General features: G+C 41.1%; 1 non-coding gene across 1 annotated transcript; it reads right to left on the reverse strand.

Moving 5' to 3' along the window:
* Window positions 1-11,786: 11,786 nt before the first annotated feature.
* Window positions 11,787-11,892, reverse strand: LOC125589464. The gene has a single exon (XR_007325651.1). It is a non-coding gene; the product is annotated as a small nucleolar RNA R71 (small nucleolar RNA).
* Window positions 11,893-20,903: the final 9,011 nt, after the last annotated feature.

Genomic DNA, 20,903 nt, shown 5'->3' on the forward strand with positions numbered 1-20,903 from the left:
CATCGATCGACAACCGCCTGGCCGTACCGATCGACACCAATTCGCCACGCCCACACAAAATTAAGTCTCACCCGGATTTCCACACCAGAGAAGTAATAGATCAGTTGGTAGAAGAGATCTACAGAGCTCTGGAAACTACAGAGGAGAGGCTTGATGGGAGATGTGATGACATTTATTTTCCAATGGACCTTATCATCAGTGCATTGACCTCCAAGGTTGAAGCTATACAAGGGGAGTTGGTGGAGATTCAGAGTTACATTGCACGTCGACCAGAAGCATCGATATCGATCGACAGACGCATCAACAAATCGATCGACACCAACCATTCAGAATCGATCGACATTAACCATTCAGCATCGATCGACATTGATACAAACCGGGGCAGGCTAGTACCAAAGACGACATCCGACATGTCCAACACACCTTACCATGGAAAGGAGATCTCAGCTGACACCTACGCCGCACTTACCAGAAATCAATTCAACCTTGAGAGTCTTGGTGAAAGATTGCAGAGGATTGAAAACACAACTGCAGCAATGAAGGATAAATGGCGCAGAGGGGATGACGCAATGAGAGACTTCACTGGTACATGGTTCAACAAGCATAAAGAAGATATGGATACTTGCTTTCCAACAAGTCCCAGTTCTCAAAATTACTAGCCAAAACACTTCCAAAGTCAAGCTAAATGACTATAACAAAGTGCTGAGTGGGAGACAACCCACTATTAGGTAATATTTATTAAGTTTTCATTGATTTACTATTTATGTTGGTTTATAATTATTGCAAGTCATAAAAAAAAAGAAGATCCGAGTAGACGATTGACATATGTATCGACCGACGCGAACAAGTCGACATCGATCGACATTTCCTCACCTGCGTCGACCGACAACAACATCCATGAATCGGTCGACATCTATTCTGGTCTGGTATATCGTTCCTACTTGTTCAATTGAATCAATATAATTTATTTCTCACCATAACTCCAACTGAATTTACACTGGGGACAGTGTAGTTTAAGTCTGGGGGGAGGTTTACTGATATTTATTTACTTATTAGTCTTATTAAAAATGTTTTCAAATTAAGTTATTATTGAGTCAAGAAAGGGATTATGAACTTATAGATTTTGCTAGATACCTAACCACTCTTTAGCACCATTCTAGACTTACTGATTGCAGATAGTACTAAAGATACTAAAGTGGATCAACCTGTCAACTATCCACTCTTGCTAAGATTGTTTTGAAGGAACCAAAGCTGACCTCCAACACTAAACCTGACACAACTGCTTGACTTGGGGCTTGGTATACATGGGATCGGACTCTTCAAACAAGTCTGGAAGGTAAAGCCTTGTGTATATAGATTTATCACCCTTTCTCTCTCTATTTTCAAAATTTAGATTATAAAAAAAAAGAAGATATATATATATATATATGTATTATTATATTAGAGATTTATTAGGAAGGAATTCGAACAGGACTTGGTGGCTACAACCATTATGGCTTGCTTCATAAGAATTTCATAGGTAAAAGATTAGAACAGGACTTGGTGGGTACAACCATTAAGGCTTGCTTCACAAATAATCCTAGGAAATAGGTCTAAAAGAAGTGAACATGACTTGGTGGCAACCACCATTAAGGCTTGATTCATGGAAGCCTGTCCAATCTTGGTTAATGATCTTGCATATAAGCAGATTTTTAACCAAGAGAGAAAATTAGTAGAGAGAGAGGATATGAACTAATGTTTACCTGCAGGTCCAGATACTTGTTTGAGAATCCTTGAATCCTGTGATCGATACTCCCAAGGTAAAGCCTTCACTTTTATTTTATGCTAAAAAATGAGGTTGGTAGAGAGGAATGAAATAACAGATTATGCTAAGTTATTGGCTAGATGAATTAGGTTGCTAAGCAAGGATATGGTATGGTGTGCTTTTGTGATTAGGATTTCTTAGATGTGGATTGTAATATTGTAGAGGTGATGATTCTAAGTTTTAAATCATGTGAGTCCCTACTGTTTTTAAAACCTCTTTCAGAGAGACTACCTGTTTGTTTTGCTTGAGTACAAGCAAAAGGGTAAGTCTGGGGGAGTTGATAGACTATGCATTTGACCCATGTTCATCCATAGTTTATAGGTGTTTTTACTAATATTTATATTATTATAGAGTCCATTTATTATATTCATAAGATCAGGAATGTTTTGGAGATAAGTGATGATTTTGGAGCATTTTGGAGATATTTGGAGCAAGCACCCGAGATGACCATCGAGATCGACAATCGGTCGATATTGGAGAGCTAGAATCGATTGATAAACAAGTCATGGTATCGATCGATAGTGAAGCGCGCAGAAGCCCGTTTTGTCACAGCCGACTTGAAGCCCAAGATTTCACTATTTTACAAGATTGCCCCTGACGTGTTTTACCCTAATTATATAAGCTTTGCCGCCATGTTAGAGGCAAAGTGTGATTTCTTTGTGTTTTATTGTTTTATTGATAGATAGGAGAGAAAATCCAAAGTTATAATTTGTGATTGGAACTCCATTGATATTTATCTTATTTATTCTATGAAGTTTTTATACCTAACTATTGTTATTAATTGCTTAGCCATGTCTGAGTAGTTCTCTTGTTAGATTTTAGGGTTTAAATTAGGAGGGATTATCCCCAACTATAGATTGCTGAGTTGTGATAATCATCTTTAGAATTGTTCATTAATGCATGTGTCTAGATTAGCTACCTAGAACTTGCCCTAGGATTGATTGATAAAAGCGATAGCTAATTCTCATCCTGAAAACATTATAGTTGAACTTTGTTTCTTGCTATGAGCAAGGCGAGAGCTGATCTAGTGAGCTTAGTAAGCATTCATTCAACCTGCGCATAAAGATTGACTAGAGCGCGTCAATCGATATCATACTTGAATAATCGATTGACGGTGCAAAAGGTGTATCGATCGATACGCCCATTGGAATATCGATCGACACATTCTATAGATCAATATAACGAGAGTTGAGATCATAGATCTAGTTAATAGTCAACAAGTCAATGCTCGCAAAGTCCGAAAGACTTGTTGATCAAATAGTTGAGCTTTACATTATCATGCATGCAACTCATTAGGCATATATAGGATTATAATTCCAACTTTCCTGAATAAAAACCCTAAGTCTAGCTATTTCCTTTTTAAGCACCAAAACCCCAAAACTCGTTATTGAACAAATACTTGTTCAATATAAAACTGCAATTACTTTTAGAACTCTTAAAAACATCTTGCTTAACAAATCATATTATAATCTCTAGGTTCCCTAGCTCCCTGTGAATTTGATCCCTAAGTACTACAACTCGACCTCTTATTTGAGAGAGTATAAATCATTCCTTAGGGTAATTTGAGTGGTATCAGTTGGCTAACTACTTGCATGGAAGAGATGAGGCACAACATCGCCAGAATTCAGCGTGCGACCGACGTTTCTTGCCCTACATAGATCGATAAGACATCGACAAGCCTCGATCGGCAGTCGCCTACCAGCATTGATCGACAACCGCTTACCAGCATTGGTCGACGACAACCTACCACACTCACATATGATGAAGTCTCAACCAGATTTTCATACCAGGGTAGAGAAACACCAGTTGGTAGAAGGGGTCTACAGAGCTCTGGAAACAACAGAAGAGAGGCTTGATGGGAGATGTGATGACATCTATTTCCCAATGGATCTTAGCATTAGTGCTTTGACTTCCTAGATAGAAGCTATACAAAGGGACTTGGCGGAGATTCAGAGTTATATTGCCCGTCGACCAGAAGCATCGGCATCGATCGATAGACGAAACAACAAATCGACCGACATTCATAGACAAACATCGATCGACCGACATTCATAGACAAACATCGGTCGACGAAGCTACAAACCGAGGGAGGCTAGTACAAAAGGTGACATCAGATATGTCTAATACACACAACCATGGAGCGGAGATCTCAGCTGACACATACACCACAGTTATGAGACCTCAGTTCAATCTCGAGAGTCTTGGAGATAGATTGCAAAAGATAGAAGATGCCACTACAATAATGAAAGACAAATGGCGCAGGGGAGATGAACCAATGCGAGACTTCACTGGTACATGGTTCAACAAGCGCAAAGAAGAGATGGACACTTGTTTCCCAACAAGTGCCAGCTTTCGACATCACTAGCCCAATCACCTCCAAAGTCAAGCTAAATGACTATAACAAAGTGCTGAGTGGGAGACAACCCACTATTAGGTAAAATTTATTTGGTTTTTATTAATCTATTATTTATGTTGGTTTTTAATTATTGCAGATCATTATAAAAAAAAGAAAAAAACAAAAATAGATCCGAGTAGACGATTGCCGTGAATATCGACCGACGAGACACTACCGACATCGATCGACAAAGCATCACCTGCTGCGACCGATATCAACATCCTTACATCGGTCGACATCAATTCCGGTCTGGTATATCTTTCTAACTTGTTACATTGAGTCCTTATGATTTAATTATCACCATAACTCCGAGTAAATGTACACTGGGACAGTGTAGTTTAAGTCTGGGGGGAGGTTTACTGATATTAGTTTATTTATGAGTCTTATATATTTTCAAAAATAAGTTTTTATTGAGTCAAGAAGGGGATAATGAACTTTTTCAATTTTTACTTACTATCTAACCACTCTCTAGCACCATTCTTTGAGGTTATTGACTGCATGGTGTACTGAATGGAAACATCAAAGTGGATCACCTGCCAAATACATCCATGCTAGCTGAGAAAGTCTGAAGGAACCGAAGGTGACTTCCAACCTTAATCAATTCAACTTGCTTTTTTTGGGGCTTGGTATACATTGGATCGGATTCCTCTTTTAGGTCTGAAAGGTAGAAGTCTGTAAATTTTTGGTTTCCTTTTCTCTTCTCTTTGGCATCTCAAAGATAAAAAATAATAATAAAAGCTTGAAATGATTTCCTGGAAGAGGTAGAGGGGTAGGAGCGTCTCCTGTGACCCCATTATTTTAAATCTGAAAGGAATGATCACACGTTGTGGAAACGAGGGGTAGGAGTGTCTCCTGTGACCCCATTATTCCCTACGCTTTGTCAAAAAAAAAATAGAGCTACAAAAGTAGAAAAGTCAATAAGATGAACAAGATGGCTATATCAGCATCAACATTTATTGAAATGGAAACTAATGAGATTCAGAGGAGAGAGATATAGGGAGAGAAGGGCTTTTGATTTTTTCGGTACTAGGAAATTCTACTAGGAAGAGAAGGATGAGTATGGAATCTACATAGATGATCAGGGATACGCAAGAGATGGACACACCATTCGTGTTCACAACAATGATATCAGAAGACTTCTGGAAAGAGCTTCAAGATATGAGCCAAACTACAGCTGTCTCTCGGAAAATGCAAGTTCATTCACATAAACCAAGCTAGTACCAGAGATCTACACCAAGGACGAGATCAATGTGATGTTCTATGGAGTCTGCGGAGAACAAGAGAAGAACAAAGGAGATTTCCAGATGAAGGTTGATGGTGTCTACTATCCACTGAATGATAGTATCAGTTGGCTAACTACGTGCATGGAAGAGATGAGGCAAGACATCGTCATAATTCAGCGTGCGACCGACGTTTCTCGCCCTACCTCGATCGACAGACATCGACAAGCATCGATCGACAGTCGCCTACCAGCATTGATCGACAACCGCTCACCAGCATCGGTCGACGACAACCTACCACACTCACATACGATGAAGTCTCAACCAGATTTTCACACAAGGGCAGAGATAGATCAGTTCCTAGAAGGGATCTACAGAGCTCTGGAAACAACAGAAGAGAGGCTTGATGGGAGATGTGATGACATTTATTTCCTAATGGATCTTAGCATTTGTGGTTTGACTTCCAAGATAGAAGCTATACAAAGGGAGTTGGTGTAGATTCAGAGTTACATTGCCCGTCGACTAGAAGCATCCGCATCGATCGACAGACGCAACAACAAATCGACCGACATTCATAGACAAACATCGGTCGACGAAGCTACAAACCGAGGGAGGCTAGTACAAAAGGTGACATCAGATATGTCTGATACACAAAACCATTGAGCGGAGATCTCAGCTGACACATACACCACAGTTATGAGACCTCAGTTCAATCTCGAGAGTCTTGGAGATAGATTGCAGAAGATAGAAGATGCAACTACAATAATGAAAGACAAATGGCGTAGAGGAGATGAACCAATGCGAGACTTCACTGGTACATGGTTCAACAAGCGCAAAGAAGAGATGGAGACTTGTTTCCCAACAAGTGCCAGCTTTCAACATCACTAGCCCAATCACCTCCAAAGTCAAGCTAAATGACTATAACAAAGTGCTGAGTGGGAGGCAACCCACTATTAGGTAACATTTATTTCGTTTTTGTTAATCTATCATTTATGTTGGTTTTTAATTATTGCAGATCATTATAAAAAAAAAACAAAAATAGATCCGAGTAGACGATTGCCGTGAATATCGACCGACGAGACACTGCCGACATCGATCGACAAAGCATCACCTTCCGCGACCGATATCAACATCCTTACATCGGTCGACATCAATTCCGGTCTGGTATATCGTTCTAACATGTTACATTGAGTCCTTATGATTTAATTATCACCATAACTCCGACCGAATTTACACTGGGGACAGTGTAGTTTAAGTCTGGGGGGGGGGGGGAGGTTTACTGATATTAGTTTATTTATGAGTCTTATATATTTTCAAAAATAAGTTTTTATTGAGTCAAGAAGGGGATGATGAACTTTTTCAATTTTTACTTACTATCTAACCACTCTCTAGCACCATTCTTTGAGGTTATTGACTGCAGGGTGTACTGAATGGAAACACCAAAGTGGATCACCTTCCAATAACATCCATGCTAGCTAAGAAAGTCTGAAGGAACCGAAGCTGACTTTCAACCCTAATCAATTTAACTTGCTTGTTTTGGGGCTTGGTATACATTGGATCGAATTCCTCTTTCAGGTCAGAAAGGTACAAGTCTGTAAATATTTGGTTTCCTTCTCTCCTCTCTTTGGCATCTCAAAGATAAAAAGATAATAAAAGATTGAAATGATTTCCTGGAAGAGACACAGGAGTAGGAGTGTCTCTTGTGACCCCATTATTCTAAATCTGAAAGGAATGATCACACATTGTGGAAACGAGGGGTAGAAGTGTCTCATGTGACCCCATTATTCGCTACACTTTGTCAAAAAAAAAAGAACTACAAAAGTAGAAAAGTCAATAAGATGAATAAGATGGCTATATCAACATCAACATTCATTGAAATTGAAGCTGGTGAGATTCAGAGAAGAGAGATATAGGGAGAAAGGAAACTAGAATAAGACTACCTATTTACTCAGATACCTGCTAGGGTAAGAGTCCATGTGTCCCTTGAACGATACTCCCAAGATTTAGCCTACACATTTATATGCATAAATGAAATCAGTGAAGGGTATGTCAGGCGGAATCAGCTAAGCTGTGGGTTAAAAGGTTTGGTTGCTAAGCTGAGGTCTAGTACATGAAGTGCCTCTAAAGTTGGCACTGATCTGATGTGGCTTGCAACATTGCAGAGGTAAAAGTAGTAAGTTTAAAATTGTGTGAGTCCCTGCTGTTTTCAAAACTCTTTCAGAGAGACTGCCTGTAGGTTTTGCTTGAGGACAAGCAAAAGGGTAAGCCTGGGGGAGTTGATAGACCATGGATTTGACCCACTTTCACCCTTGGTTTATAGGCGTTTTTATAACTAATTATTATATTATAGAGTCTATTTATTATATTTATAAGATCAGGAGTGATTTGGAGATAAGTGATAATTTAGGAGCATTTGGGAGATATTTGGAGCAAGCACCGAGATGACCATCGAGCTCGACCATCGGTTGATACTGAGGGAGAAATATCGATCGATGTTCACATCAGAACATCGATCGACAGCGAAGCACGCATAAAGCCCGTTTGCTCACAGCCGACTTGAAGCCCAAGTCTTCACCAATTTACAAGATTACCCCTAGCGAGTTTTAACCTAATTATATAAGTTTTGCCACCATGTTAGAGGCAAAGTGTGCTTTTCTTGTGTTTTCTTGTTTTACTATTTTCAGCAAAGATTTTCTAGGATTTTGATAGATTGGAGAGAAGAACCAAAGTTATATTTGTGATTGGAACTCCATTGATATCTATTTACTATTCTAATGAAGTTTTCTTACCTAATTGTTGTTATGAATTGTTTGGCCATGTATGAGTAGTTTCTTTGTTAGATTTTAGGGTTTAAATAGGTTATGCGGGATTAGCCCCAACTATAGATTGCTGAATTGTGATAATAATCATTAGGATTGTCATTAATGCCTGATTCTAGATTAGCTACCTAGAACTTGCCCTAGGATTGTTAGATATAAGCGATAGCTTGAATCTCATCCTGAAACCATTCTAATTGAGCTAAGATTATTTCTAGAGTAAGGCGAGAGCTGATCTTGTCATGTCCCCGTTCCTGGAACTTGACATGGGACATAGACGTTTAAACAGTAACGGGACTGCTTTGGTTCAGATCATGGGATTTGATCGTGAACAGGCTGTAATGAAGTGAATGATCAGGATGGATCATGAGAAAACTAAGTCTATGTCTGAAAATAGACCAAGGGACTTAGTAGGATTGAATAAGATGAAGAGAGTAAGCTGGACGAGTGATGAGACAGCTGGACGATGCGAGAAGGAAGCTCAGTCAGCTGGGCGAAGATCGGGCAAGCTCAGTATAGCTCACATCAAGTTCGGCTAGCTCAGCTAGCTGGACTACTAGCTTGCTCAGCTGGGAGCCAGTTCAACTAAGCTGGATGGAGTGTTGGAAGCTCGTACCAGTGTCTCAGTTCTGGGCGGTTACCGGGCCGGTTGGTTGGCCAAGGATGGCTATGGGCCGGTGGGCTCTTCTGGTCAGGCCATGGGCATGGGAAATCCGTGTGGGCTTGTTTTGGACATGTCAAGTAGTGGTTTGACAGTTTCAGGGCGTGTGGTAACTGCCATAGACGAATGGGTGTGATCTGGTCCATTGATTAAATCAATGGCCAGAAATGATACCGAAGGGATGCAATGGTTAAGAAGTAACCACCCCTTCTTCTATATAAGGAGGGAAAGTCCGTGCCTGTGCAGGCACGCCAAGGCTTCCTCCTTCACCCTGAAACACAAAGAAAAACAGAGAAAAGACAAAGAGTTGGTCGGATTCAACATCCAACCCCAAGAGTGGTGTGAAGGCCACAAATAGGCAGTTTTGGGAGAGATCAAAGGGGAAGTTATGAACGACACTTTGATGGGTTTTGATTCATGTTAATAAAACCCAAAGCATCCTCCAGGGCCTGAGAACACACGTAAATAGTCAGGGAAGAAGAGGAATGGCCGGATTCCACTTCCTATGACCAAGATAGCCTTAAGGGGAGAGGTGTGTGGAAAGGCAGTATCATGGGAGTTGGGAACGACCATGTGATGGTGTTTGATCATGGGTGATCACGTCCTAAGCTTCCTATACAGCCTGGGAACACACGCAAATAGTCAGGGAAGAAGAGGAATGGCCAGACTCCACTCTTAATGGCATGAACAGCCTTGACGGTGGATGCAGTGTAGGAAGTGGTTTCATTGGAGTTCCATGGAAGGGATGATGGGTGCGACCCATGAATGGATCTTATCAATACTGGAAGTATATGATAAGGATTGATAGAGGCGTGCACTGGAGGAACATGGCCGAATGATAGACCATGGATTTTACCTACTATTAGCCATGGTTTATAAGTATTTTTAGATACATTTATTATTATATAAAGTCTATTTAGAGTATTTACAGGCCCAGGTGCCATTTGCAAGGAAATGATGTATTTGAAGCTATTTAGAGATCTTTTGAGCTTCCCTGGAAGCAAGACATGGTCGACGGTCGCAGCTCAATATCGACCGATAGTCACCACCAAATATCGATCGATGTCAAGTCCCTTGTATCGATCGATTATGAAGCCATCCGAGAGTTAATGACAAATTAGGGTTTTGTACTGTTTTAGGGGCAGACTTGCCTAGAGACCTAGTTTGGAGGAGGCAAGAAGCCACCACTGAAAGAGGAGAGCTTAGGATTGGAGAGATAGATCATCTACTGCAAAACAGAGAAGATCTTGAACTCCCTTGCTTTCATTATTTCGTTACTTTTGCTATTTTGTTTATTTAAGTATTATTCAGACCATCATAACTATGTGTTCCATGAATATGTCTGAGTAGTCTTTACTGTTAGATTTAGGTTTCTCAAATAGGGTGATAAATGTAATACTGACACAACAATTGTTAGGATGCTTAGAAATATAGTTTAATCATCTAGTTATGCATTAAAGCTAAGTTTAGGATTGATCACTCTTTAAACTTAGATCCTAGGATTAATTGGGATCAAGCCATTGCTTGACCCAATACCTGAAAATAGCTAGAATGATCTAACTGACTAGATACAGACGAGAGTTGGTCTAGTGAGTTAGAGAATACAAATCAAACCAGTCCGTAAAGCTTTCTGGAAGAAGTATCGATCGACACGGCGATAGCCCTGTCGATCGATATTTTGAAAGGTGTATCGATCGATATGCCCATTGGATTATTGATCGACACTTTCTCGCGACCAAAATAACGAGAGTTGAGGTCCGAGATCCAGATTAGATAATCAAACAGATTATACTTTAGTTTGAATTCAAGGACAATTAATATTAATACACTCCTAATTTTCCAAATTAAGTATTATTTATCATAACTGAGAATATACCTGAATCTAGCTACTTCAACCCACTGTTAACAAACTCAGAACAATCAATCGAGCAATAGACTTGCTCACCAACCAATTTACTGCTTTAAAACCCATAAATCATTTAATCTAGATTTATTTCAAGACCATAATCTATTGTGTAATCCTAGAGTCTCTGTGGATTCGATCCCTAAGTACTACATCTGAACCTCTTATTTGAGAGAGTAATTCACTCCTTAGGGTAATTCGAGTGATATCAAATTTGGCGCCGTTGCCGGGGACTCTTTCTTATTACCATTAGATTACGTTTAGAATTTGATCTAGGTTTTCTTACTAAATTTGCTAAAAAGTTTTCTCTCTTTTCCTGCTGATACAGGAGCTGCAAGATGGAAGACATGGATTTCGGCCAGACATCGATCGACGAAGAGATAGGCATATCGATCGACGGAGCGAGAGCAATATCGATCGACAAGTCGACAGCATTATCGGTCGACAACGCACATCAAACATCGATCGACAACACCCCGCCAGAAGCAGGTAAGTATTCTCTTACCAATGATGCTAATGAAAGAGTAGTCGCAGGAAAACCTAAAGGTCAACTAAGCAACGCAAATAACCAAATTACAAGTGAACAGGGGACTGAAATCCCTGTTCAAATTAAATCTATCTCAGAAAGAGATAATGTATGGAAATTGCCTTTGCAAGACTATTTAAATCCTGGAAGGACCTATTCCAATAGGTCCGCAATTAGACTACCAAAAGATGATACCGAGAAATTTGGGATCAGTCCCGAATACTTAATCATGGTACGTCAAAACCCTTTCCATGGGACCTACTCAGAGAGACCACATGATCACATCGAATATCTAGAAGAATTGATAAATGACGAGTACAATCGCTGTAAACTCTTTCCTTTTTCCTTAGAAGGCGACGCCAGAAAATGGCTAGACCAATTACCAACAGGATCTCTGACCTGTTGGAAGGAGATAAGGAGTGCTTTTATAAATCAATTTTTTGATGAGGCGCACTACTGGGATGCAAGGAGGAAAATCTCCACATTCCGTCAAAACCCACGGGAATCATTCAAAAATGCCTGGGAGAGTTTCAAGAGCTACCAACTTGAATGCCCCCACCATGGCTATTCAGAGCCGCAACTCATTAATACCTTTTACGGAGGTATTAACCTTCATTACCAGATCACGCTCGACATAGCCAGTGAAGGGAACTTCAGTACCAGAAACCCTGAGGAGGCAAAGCGTTTGATTAAAAATATAGCTACGGATAGATCCTACGAAATGATGGACGTAGAGTTAGGAAGAAAATCTGACCTAGATGATGAGTCACCTTTACTCGAAATCAAAGAACATCTAGACTCGCCCCATCCTGCTCTTGAGGGACATAACCAATTTGGGATTTACCAAATTGATGATGACACCTTATCTGAACTAGAACAGCAAATAGATTTCGTAGATAGCCATACCTTGAAAAATAATTACCCTAACCCCGATAGCTTTACCCAAAATTACGATGCTACTGTTGGATCACGCTAGGGAAGAGCAAAATCTAGGCTGAACCAAGCTTTCACAGGAAATCGGAAGTTGGCCACTGACCTGAATGGAAAGATAGACATAGTCTTCAGTGAGCTGATGAGGAAGTTCGACACTTTAAGTGTACAAATTTAGAGACTTGACAGTCAAGTCGCAGAAAACGCAACTGCCATAAAAAGAGAGACAGGACGTCTCCCTAGGCGGACTGACGCGAACCCAAAACGTCAAGTTAATGCCGTGTTATTGAGAAGCGGAAAATGCCTCATCCCGAGGGCAATAGAAATCAACAACAGAGAGAAACATGTTGTGTTTGAGGAAACCGGTGAAAGTAGGTCACGCCCTATAGACCTCGATGACCCCAGTACCGAATCAATAATACCTCGAGAAACACAGAAGGCCAACACTGAGGAAGAGGCCATCGAACTCGAGGAAGAAGACGGAGAAATAGAAGAGGATGCCGAAATCGATCGATAAGGAAGAACAAGTGTCGATCGACAAACCACGGTGAATATCGATCGACACTCTGAAAACAATGTCGATCGACTCCCGACTCCGGCTGAACCGACAATTGAAAGAGTGTATAGGACCCTACCACCCTTTCCTCCTAACAAGACGCAGACTAAGCGAGAGCAAGACAAAGCAATCTGCAAGAAAGCATTCGATAAGATCACGTTGGAAATGCCATTGAGTGATGCAATAAAAGTATCACCTTCGATAAAAAAATACGTAAAAGATATGATATCCAACAGTTTTCCAGCCACTGAGCGTAGAGTCATGATGGTTTCTGAGGAAGTAAGTGCAATAATCCAAGGCTAGACCCCGATCAAGAGACCTGACCCGGGCAGTTTTGTTTTAGATTGCAATATACAGAACAAAAATTTTCCTCGATCCCTTTGTGACCTAGGTTCCAGCGTGAACCTCATGCCACATTCTGTCGCAATATCCCTAGGATACGACAAGTTCAAACCTACCAAAATAACTTTGGTTTTAGCCGATAGATCCGTTAGATTACCTGAGGGAGTGCTTCACGACGTGCCAATAAGGATTAACGGATGTCACGTCCCAACGGATTTCGTTGTACTGAGATACCAAAATGAACCAAAGGACCACCCCCTTATTTTGGGTAGACCATTCCTAGCCACTGCTGGTGCGATAATCGATGTCATGGAGGGTAGGATATGTCTGAACATTGGAAACATTCCAATGACTTTCGACATGGACAACCTGATGAGATGACCCTTGATCGATAAACAGACATCCTACGTGGATGACATCAGTGAATTGGCCGAAGGATCTTTTATAAACTCATGCTCAGATGATCCTTTGGAGAAAGTACTCACAACTGGTGAAGAGGAATCTTCCAGTGTCGATAGTAGAGCTGAAGACTACACGCGATTAATGGACGCGAGCATGGAAACAGCAAACGTTGATGACAGAGGACGACGCTTCAGAAGTCAACGTCGATCGATACTTTCTAAAATCTATCGATCGACAACCATCCTTCTCGAAGGAATGGGATCCCGAAAAAGCACCGAAGATTGAGTTAAAACAGCTGCCCGCTGGACTCAAATATGACTTTCTCTATAAAGATTCATATCCAGTAATCGTGAACGCCAACCTCACAAACGGAGAACTTGCACTGTTATTAAATAAACTACACAAGTACAGGAAGGCCATCGGGTACTCTCTCGAAGACATTCCTGGCATTTCTCCAGATCTGTGCATGCACCGGATTCACCTAGAAGACGGTTTGAAATCGTCAATAGAACACCAAAGGCGACTAAATCCGAAATTGAACGAAGTTGTTAAAAAGGAAATAATCAAACTTCTGGATGCCGAAGTCATTTATCCGATTTCGGATAGCAATTGGGTTAGCCCCGTGCATGTTGTACCAAAAAAGGGCAGAATCATTGTGGTGAAGAATGACAAAGACGAACTCATTCCCACCCGAACCGTCACTGGACATCGAATGTGTATCGATTATAGAAAGCTAAACGCTGCTACAAGAAAAGATCACTTCCCTTTACCTTTCATTGATCAAATGTTGGAAAGATTGGCAAATCACCAACACTATTGTTTGATTGACGGATACTCTCGTGTTTTTCAAATCTCTATACATAATGACGATTAAGAAAAGACAACCTTTACATGCCCTTACGGAACATTCGCATACCGCAGAATGCCATTCGGTCTTTGTAATGCTCCTGCCACTTTCCAACGATGCATGATGTCGATCTTTACTGATATGATAGAATACTTCATGGAAGTCTTCATGGACGATTTCTCAGTATATGGATCCAGTTTCAAAAAATGTCTCGATAACCTATGTAAAGTTTTGGCAAGATGCGAAGAAAAGAATCTTGTTCTGAATTGGGAAAAATGCCACTTTATGGTTAACGATGGAATCGTCCTAGGACACAAAGTGTCTGCTGCTGGTATAGAGGTAGATCGACCGAAAATTGAGGTAATGACTGGCCTGCCGGCTCCCAAAAACGTAAAAGATGTGAGAAGTTTTCTCGGGCATGCCGGATTTTACAGGAGATTCATGCAAGATTTTTGAAAAATCGCTAGACCTCTCACTTCCCTCCTCTGTAAAGAAGTTAAATTCGACTTCTCACCAGAATGCGTAAAATATTTCAAAGAAATAAAGAAAGCCTTGATAACTGCCCCCCATCGTACAAGCACCAGACTGGAATCTTCCTTTCGAAATCATGTGCGACGCGAGCGATTTAGCTGTAGGAGTAGTTCTAGGCCAGAGGAAAGACAAAAAGCTGCATGCAGTTTATTATGTCAGTCGAACTCTCGACGAAGCACAAAGAAATTACGCAACAACAGAAAAAGAACTGCTAGCCGTGGTTTATGCGTTTGGAAAATTTCGTCAAACCTGGTCGGTTCGCGAGTCATCGTCCACACTGACCATGCTGCAATTAAATACTTAATGCAAAAGAAAGACGCAAAACCGCGACTTCTGCGATGGATCCTTCTACTCCAAGAATTCGACATCGAAATCAAAGATAAAAAAGGAGTAGAAAACGGAGTTGCAGACCATCTTTCTTGGATAAGAATAGAAAACGACGTCCCTATCGATGATTTCTTACCAGCTGAAAACGTTTACCAAATGGAGTCATTCATCGGGAATGTAAATCTCACTTCCAAGGACCTGTGGATCAACCTTGACGATCCGATGTCGATCGATTACGATAGTACCAGATCGATCGACAACATTGATTCTATGTCGATCGACAATACAAATATCTTGAACAAAGAGACTAATCCCAAAACCCTCACCTTCGATATAAAGGTTAACGTCGCGCACAACAAGCTATGCCCTGACCATGATTCCCCGTTGATGAAAGTCTGCGTCGAGGAGTGCATGTGGTCGGACAAGGTTCAAAGGACATACCTTTGTACACAGATATAGTAAACTATTTAGTTGCCGACATAGAACCCGAAGAGTTGAGAGGATACACGAGAAATATATTTTTAAGAGAAGTTAGGAGATATAACTGGGATGAACCATATCTCTACAAACACTGTTCTGTCGGGATGTATAGACGCTGCGTCGCCGATAGTGAAATATAGGATATATTATTCCAATGCCATGGATCCGATTATGGTGGGCACTTTGCAACCTTTAAGACGGTATCAAACATTCTTTAAGCAGGATTCTGGTGGCCAACCATGTTTCGCAATGCTCATGCATTCATAGTACAATGCGATAGCTGCCAACGAAGGGGAAAAATCAGAAAAAGACATGAAATTGAACATAAATCTATTCAGGAAGAAGAAGTCTTTGACTGTTGGGGAATTGATTTCATGGGACCTTTCCCTTCTTCGTACGGAAATAAATACATACTAGTCGATGTTGACTATGTGTCAAAATGGATCGAAGCGGTAGCTTCCCCCACAAACGACGCATCTGTAGTTATTAAGCTTTTCAAAAGCATTATCTTCCCGAGATTCGGAATACCCCGAATAGTCATAAGTGACGGTGGTTCTCATTTCATCAACAAAATTTTTGAAGGACTACTCCGTAAGAACGGAGTACACCATAGAGTTCCTACACCCTACCACCTGCAGACGAGTGGGCATGTAGAAGTCTCAAATCAACAGATCAAAGAAATCTTAGAAAAGACAGTGGGCACATCGAGAAAAGATTGGTCTAGAAAACTGGACAATGCACTCTGGGCCTACCGGACTGCCTTCAAAACCCCTTTAGGAACCACCCCATTTCATCTCTTGTATGGGAAATCATGTCACTTACCAGTCGAGCTGGAACACAAAGCAGCCTGGGCCATTAAACTATTGAATTTCGACATCAAACCGGCTGCCGAAAGAAGGCTCATACAGCTTAACGAACTGGACGAGATTAGACATTTAGCCTATGAGAGTTCAAAAATATACAAAGAGAAAACCAAAGCATATCATGATAAAAAGATCATTTCCAGACACTTCGAACCTAATGATCAAGTATTACTGTATAACTCTCGGCTAACGTTGTTTCCCGGAAAACTACAATCTCGTTGGTCTGGTCCTTTTACTATTGTGAATGCCAATCCTTATGGAGCCATTACACTTACAAATAATAAAGGAGACGAATTCACGGTAAATGGCCAACGAGTAAAGCATTATTGGGATAAACCGCCAAATATCAAGCCCATTGACCTAGCCTAACTTCCCGATAATTAGAAAATTTGAATATCAAGTCAAGCTAAGGACTTAAAATAAGCGCTGAATGGGAGGCAACCCATTATTTTTAAATTTTAACTTTAGAATTTTTAGAATATTTAAGATTTAAAAAATAAAAAAGAAGAACAAATTATCAAAACACAAGGCCTATGTCAATCGACAACGACAGTTCGTTATCGATCGACATCAAATGAACAGACACGGGCTCACTTAAGTCGAGACTTTAGTCGACATTTGTATAAACCCGAAAACCCTACGAAAACTTTCCAATCTCTTTTCTCTTTAGTATTTCACCCAAATCCGACGATTCCTTCACTCATTCCGCTCGAAATGCACCCTTCTCTCCGTTTAGATCACTTAACTCACGCATCATCATGGTATGAACACGAAATTTTCTAAATTTTCGTTCTTCCTAGGGTTTAAATAGAAATCGGATTTGAACTGAGATTTTGGAGCTTCAATCGATCGATTCGTGTTGAGGAACAATATAATCGATCGATTTAGCGGATTTTCTGTAACATGCAAATCGAATTGAATGATTTGGTTTTGCAGGTTTTCGCGAACAAGATATCGATCGATAACCATCGGGTTTTATCGATCGATTTTCTTCACGTCCTGTCGATCGACATCGAGGCACCTCTGTCGATCGAGAACGACCACTGAACATACGAACCTCGCTAATCCTTTCTTGTTTGTGAACTTCGTTTACAGGCTGATGAGAGGAGAACAAAGATGAGGTTCGACAGCAACAGCCCAGCTCATGTCCATGACATAGACCCCTGGCCGAGACAGCCCGAAGATGGACCAATTCCACTCTTTGAGAACTTCCCCGACAAGCGAAAAGAGGCGAAGAGCTTAGAATGCCGCAACCGTGGGATCCAAGATGCCTGGGATGACTACGATAGCATATTCTACAACGCGTGGCGGCAAGTTTCCATCGAACAAACGAGGTTCGTCAATCTAAACGTGGTTCGAGCTTTAGGCATCCGATCAGACCTCGAGGACTTGTTCGTCGAGTTGGGTATGGGGAACTTTGCTACTCACCCACAAGTTCTCTACCCGGAGTTGGTCCGTCAGTTCATGGCTACCGTGAACGTCTACTACACCCACGAGAGATCAAAGAAGGCTAGCGAGGGCGTCCTTACCTTCTTCATCCGCGGCATTCGCTACAGAGTCCCTCTTTTGACTATCTGCACTATCTATGGGTTCGAGACCGAGCGCCAGCATGCCACCGTACCCGACTTACCAGGGATAGGGACTTTCTGGAGCCTCATTGCTACCGGCTTCTTCGACCCCACCAAGACCGTTTAGACGGACATTCGTCATCCGACTCTGCGTTACTTCATGAAGACCCTTGCCAACACTCTGTTGTGCAAGATGGAACCTAGTAAGGTTCGGGTCCAGGAGCACACTCTGGTCTACTACGCAGTGAGGAGTTTGGTTCACACGGAGGGCATCGAGGAGCCCGAGGACGACGCATGGCCCAACGTTGGAGCCATATTTGCTGAGCATCTGACCAAACTCAAAATGAAGCCTTTCCAGTCAACGGGAAGGAAGGGAGAGACGGTTGGGAGCCTACTCACTCCGATCTTCGTCCATTGCGGAGTCCTCCTGGACGACGCCGATATGGACGATCGGATCCTCAACATGGACACGGCACATCTCAGGAGCGCACAGTGGCTCAAGGACGACCGCGACTGGTCCTTCAAAATTGGGGACAGCATACGTTTGGTGAGGCTTCCACTTCGGTCACTTACGGACTTCTCCAATGGCCTTAGCAGCATTCAGTTCCGACCTGACCCTCGCCTAATCTGAGCGCAAGTAGCCCAGCCGCGCCACTGCACGGTCTAGCGGACTGCAGAACCCCAGCCGCATCAGCCCGACGATGCACTACCGCCTTTTCCTCCCATGCCAGATATGTCTACACGTCCTGAGGGAGACTTCCAGTGCGTTGTAGTCAATGCTCTTACTGCCATCTAGGCTAGAGTGTCGAGATATCATTGCTCGAGCAGGAGGAGTGTACGAGCTAGCTCACCGTCAGCAGCAGGACCATCCTGCCAGCGCAGAGACACCTCCATTAGTCTCTGGCCCCCTGTTAGGCTATATTATTAGGGTTTTGTCCTGTTTTAGGGGCAGACTTGCCTAGAGACCTTAGAGACCTAGTTTGGAGGAGGCAAGAAGCCACCACTGAAAAAGGAGAGCTTAGGATTGGAGAGATAGATCATCTACTGCAAAACAGAGAAGATTATGAACTCCCTTGCTTTCATTATTTCTGTTACTTTTGCTATTTTGTTTATTTAAGTATTATTCAGACCATCATAACTATGTGTCCATGAATATGTCTGAGTAGTCTTTACTGTTAGATTTAGGTTTCTCAAATAGGGTGAAAAATATAATACTGACAGAACAATTGTTAGGATGTTTGAGAAATATACTGACACAACAATTTTTAGGTTTCTCAGTATTATTCAGACCATCATAACTATGTGTTCCATGAATATGTCTGAGTAGTCTTTACTGTTAGATTTAGGTTTCTCAAATAGGGTGATAAATGTAATACTGACACAACAATTGTTAGGATGTTTAGAAATATAGTTTAATCATCTAGTTATGCATTAAAGCTAAGTTTAGGATTGATCACCCTTTAAACCTAGATCCTAGGATTAATTGGGATCAAGCCATTGCTTGACCCAATACATGAAAATAACTAGAATGATCTAACTGACTAGATACAGACGAGAGTTGGTCTAGTGAGTTAGAGAATACAAATCAAACCAGTCCGTAAAGCTTTCTGGAAGAAGTATCGATCAACACGGAGATAGCCCTGTCGATCGATATTTTGAAAGGTGTATCGATCGATACGCCCATTGGATTATCGATCGACACTTTCTCGCGACCAAAATAACGAGAGTTGAGGTCCGAGATCCAGATTAGATAATCAAACAGATTATACTTTAGTTTGAATTCAAGGACAATTAATATTAATAAACTCTTAATTTCCCAAATTAAGTATTATTATCATACCTGATAATATACCTGAATCTAGCTACTTCAACCCACTGTTAACAAACTCAAAACAATCAATCGAGCAATAGACTTGCTCACCAACCAATTTACTGCTTTAAAACCCATAAACCATTTAATCTAGATTTATTTCAAGACCATAATCTATTGTGTAATCCTAGAGTCTCTGTGGATTCGATCCCTAAGTACTACATCTGAACCTCTTATTTGAGAGAGTAATTCACTCCTTAGGGTAATTTGAGTGATATCACCGACCATAATAAGGAAAGGCACATGATCTAATCATATCATGTATAAGGTAACCGATTTTATAATTACTTTGCAGTTTATATTTCTGTCTCTTGTGGTGTGATCAAGGCCAAGTATGGCATGCCCCTTCAAGACCATATATTGTGATGTAAACTAGGTTTACATGGTGTAGTCTGTTGGATCAGACTTGATGGCACGGAACCATGGCCTTAGCCGGTTCAGGAATGATGTCCATGGCCTTAGTCGGGCTGTTCATGGTCAGGATCCATATGATCCAGGTCAATTCATTGGATTCTGATTATGGAAATCTCTTAGTTGGGATTTATCATGAGTTTTAGTGAATTTTAATTAGTTTTTGGAGTACTTTCAAAATTGGTCAGATTTGGGCCTGATGAGTAGTTTGATGTTTAGATAAGGAACTAACCATGCAATGATAGATCCTTGTGTTAGGTTATCTGATCATATGCTTGTGTGTTGTGATATGTTTGTCACTTATGATCATTGATCATAAGGAATGTTAGTTATCAACCTTGGTGTTGGTAAGCTCCATGCAAAGAATTGGCTAAGAGCCATATAAAGAATAGTATAGCTAGTACTTGGTGGTGTGGACCATAAGTACTGAGCCGTGTGTTATCTGATCTTG

This window comes from Brassica napus, chromosome C6, assembly GCF_020379485.1.
Source record: "Brassica napus cultivar Da-Ae chromosome C6, Da-Ae, whole genome shotgun sequence".
NCBI lineage: Eukaryota > Viridiplantae > Streptophyta > Magnoliopsida > Brassicales > Brassicaceae > Brassica > Brassica napus.